The sequence below is a fragment of the Macaca nemestrina genome, chromosome 7 (genome assembly GCF_043159975.1).
Source record: "Macaca nemestrina isolate mMacNem1 chromosome 7, mMacNem.hap1, whole genome shotgun sequence".
In the NCBI taxonomy this organism is placed as follows: domain Eukaryota; kingdom Metazoa; phylum Chordata; class Mammalia; order Primates; family Cercopithecidae; genus Macaca; species Macaca nemestrina.
This window is the reverse complement of record NC_092131.1, coordinates 104,634,770-104,639,284: the sequence shown is the minus strand read 5'-3', so window position 1 is coordinate 104,639,284 and position 4,515 is coordinate 104,634,770.

Here is a 4,515-nt window from a genome sequence, read left to right as displayed (position 1 = left end):
CAAAAACTTAGACATGACTGTTACATTAGATGCACAGATGTCAATGTAAGGATATAGGGAACACGAAAAGGCCAGGAAATATGGCATCTGCAAGAAAATGCAATAATTCTACAGCAACAGATTCTAATGAAAAAGCAATTTATAAAATGCCACAAAAATTCAAAATAATGATACTTAAAAAGCTCATTTAGATAAAAACATAAATATACAATAAAAAGAAATCAGAAAAGTAATACACAATATAAATGAGAAACTTACCAAAGAGATAAGACACCATAAACAAGAACCAAACAGAAATCCTGGAAGTAAAGAATTCAATGAATGAAATAAAATATACATTCAAGGCTTTGACAATAAACTAGATCAATTAGTAGAGAAAAATTTCAGAACTTTAAAATAAGGCTTTTGAAATAACAGTCACACAAAAATAAAGAAAAATAATAAAAGAGAATGAACAAAACCAGCATGACACATGGGACACTATAAAGTGCCCAAATATTTGAATTCTTAGTGTTCTAGAAAGTGCAGAAAAGACCAAAGGAAAATCTATTTAAGAAAATAATAGCTGAAAATTTCCCAAGCATACCAAGAGATTTAGGCATACAGATACAGGGAGCCCAGAAATCCTCAAAATGATACAACCTGGAAAGGTCTTCCTCACTGCATGGAGCAGTCAAACAGTCGAAAGTCAGAGACAAAGACAAAATTCTAAAACAGCAAGAAAAAAAGCATCTAGTCACTTGTAAGATAATCCCCATATGACAAACCATAAATTTCTCAGTAGAAACCTCACAGGCCAGGAAAGAATGGGTTGATACATTCAAAATGCTGAAACAAACAAAACAATGCCAACCAAAAATAGTACACCCAACAAGGTTAACCTTTATAAATGAGGGGAAAATAAAGTATTTATCAGATAAGCAATAGCTGGGGAAATCCATTACCACTATACCAGACCTACAAACAATGCTTCAGAGAGTCCTATACCACAAAGAAAAAAAGCAATACTTACCATCATGAAAACACACACAAGCATAAAACCCACTAGTCAAGCAACCACACAAATGAAAAAGAGAAAGAATTCAAATATTACCACTACAGAAAGCCACCAAACCACAATGACAATAAGATAGAATAAAAGGAACAAAGGATATACAAAACAATAAAAAAACAGTTAATGAAATGACAGGAATAAGCCTTAACATATCAATAATAATCTTGAATATGAATAGATTAAACTTTCCACTTAAAAGATATAGAATGGCTGAATGAATATAAAAAGTGTGAACCAACTATATGCTGTTCACAAGAAACTGACTTCACTAATAAAGATACATAAAGACTGAAGGTAAAAAGGACCAAGAAAGATATTCCATGCAAATGGAACCCAAAAGTGACCAAAAGCCACTATACTTATAATAGATACAACATATTTAAAGTTAAAAACAGTAAAAAGAAACAAAGAATGTCATTATACGATGATAAAGGGACCAATTCAGCAAGAAAGTATAACAATTCTAATATATGCATCCAGTACAGGAGCACCTAGATATATAAAGCAAATATTACTATTTCTAAAGGGAGAGCAATGCAATACAATTGGAATCTTTAGCACACCACCCTCAGCATTACACAGAACATTTTTGAAAGAAAATTAACAAAGAATCATTGGATGTAAACTGCACTTTAGATCAAACAGATTTAACAGACATTTAGAGAACATTTTATTAAACAGCCACACAATACACATTCTTCCCATCAGCACATAGAAAATTCTCTACAATAGACTATATGTTAGATTATAAAACAGGTCTCAACAATTTTTTAAGAAATCAAAATTATATCAAGTATCTTCTCAGACTACAATGGAATAAAAGTAGAAATAAATAACAATAAGACCATAGAAAACTGTACAAATTCATGGAAAGTAAACAACATGTTACTAAGTGACCAGTGGGTCAATGAAGCAAATAAAAAAAAAATTTTGAAACAAAAATTAAAACACAAGATTCCAAAATCTATGACATACAGCAAAAACAATAAGAGGGAAATTTATAGCAATAAATGCCTACAACAAAAGGTGGAAAGATTTCAAGTAAACAATCTCATGATCTACCTCAAGAAATAAGAAAAGCAATAAAGCACCAAATTCAAAATTAGTAGAATAAAAGAAATAATAAAGATCAGAGAAGTCCTAAACATAATGGAGACTAAAAATACAAAGGATCAATGAAATTAGAAGTTGGTACAAAGTGATAAACTGCTAGCTAGACTAACCAAGAAGAAAACCAAATAAAATCAGAAATAAAAAAGGAGACATTTCAACTGATACCATAGAAATACAAAAGATCACCAGAGACTATTAGCAACAACTGTATGCTAACTAACTGGAAAACCTAGAGGAACTAAGCATATTCCTGGACACATTCAACCTACTAAGATTGAATCAGGAGGCAACAGAAAATCCGAAGAGACAAAAATGAAGTAATGATACTGAATCACTAATAAAAAATAAATCCCAACAAAGAAAAGCCCATGACTGGATGGCTTCATTGCTGAATTCTACTAAATTTACAGAAAAGAACTAATATCAATTATTATCAATTATTCTCAAACTATTCCCTCTCCAAAAAAAAAAAAGAAATTATCTCTAACTACATCTATGAGACGAGGTCATCATCATTCTGATACCAAAAGCAGACAAGAATGCAACAAATAAAGAAAAATATAGGCCACTATAGATGCAAATGAGCTTAACAAAACACTAGCAAACAGAACTCAACAGTACATCCAAAAGGTAATACACCATAATCAAGTGAGTTCTATACATGGGATGGAAGGATGGTCTAATGTACACTAATAAATATCGATAAATGTGATACATTACCTCAACACAATGAAGAACAAAAAAGGTAATCATCTCAAAAGATCCAGAAAAAGCATTTGATAAAATTTAGAATTCTTTCATAATAAAAACTCTTAACAAATTAGGCATGGAAGAAACATACCTCAACATAATATAGGCTATATATGACAAACCCACAACTAACATCATACTGAATGGGAAAAAGCTGAAAGTCTTAAAGAACTGGAAGAAGACAAGGATACTAACTCTCACCACTTCTACTCAAAATAGCACTAGAAGTCCTAGTTAGAGAAATAAAACAAGATAAAAAAATAAGAGGCATTTAAATTGGAAAAAAGGAAGTCAAATTGTCCCTCTTTACAGATAATATGATCTTATATCTAGAAAAAGCTAAAGACTCCACCAGAAAAAATAAAACATAGATCTTATAAATTCAGTAAAGTTGCAAAATATAAGACCATATGAAAAATTTATTAACAGAAATTTTTATTTGTCATATGGTTTTATATTTTTTAACTTTACTGAATTTATTTTTCATTTATACATACCAATAATAAACTAGTAGAGAAAAACAAATCAAGAAAACAAGACCATTTATAATAGCTACAAATATAAAGTATCTTAAAATACATTTAACCAAGGAGGTGAAAGATTTCCACAAATAAAAATGCAAAACACTGATGAAAGAAATTGAAGAGGATACAAACAAAAAGACATCCCATGCTCATGGATTGGAAGAACTAATACTGCTAAAATAGCCATAGTACCCAAAGCAATCTACAGTTTCAATGCAATCTCATCAAAATACCAATGTCATTTTTCCCAAAAATAGAAAAAACAATTCTGAAATGTGTATGGAATTAAAAAAGGGCCCAAAGAACCAAAGCAATCCTAAGTAAAAAGAAGAAAACTGGAGTCATCACAGTATCTGACTTCAAAATATATTACAAGGGTTTGGTGTGGTAGCTCATGCCTGTAATCCCAGCTCTTTGAGAGGCCAGTGGAGGGGCAGGGTTGCTCCAGCCCAGGAATTCAAGACCAGCCTGAACTAAATAGAAAACCCAAAAATAAATCCACATATTTACAGCCAAGTGATTTTCAACAAAAGCCCCAGGAACATGCATTGGAGAAAGGACAGCTTTCTGGTACTTGGAACACTGCAAAGCAAAGGAAACAATCAACAGAGTAAAGAGACAAAGAGACAACCTTTTGAATGAGAGAAAATATTTGTAAGTTTTTCATCTGACAAGAGAATAATATTCACAGTACACAAGGAACTTGAGCAACCTAACAGTAAAAAACAAAACAAACAAAAAACCCAATCTCACTAAAAGGTGGGCAAAGGGCATGAATAGATATGTCAGAAAATCAGAAATACAAGTGGCCAACAAGTATGTAAAACATGCTCAACATAACTAATCATTAGGAAAATGCAAATCAAAACCATGATAAGATACAATCTTACCTCAGTTAGAATTGCTATTACTAAAATGACAAAAAATAACAGATGTTGGAGAGGATGTAGAGAAAAAGCAACTCTTGTATACTTTTGGTGGGAATGTAAATTAGCATAGCCACTACAGAAAAAAGCGTGAAGATTTCTCAAAAATGTAAAAATAGAACTACCATGGAATCCAGCAACCCCACTA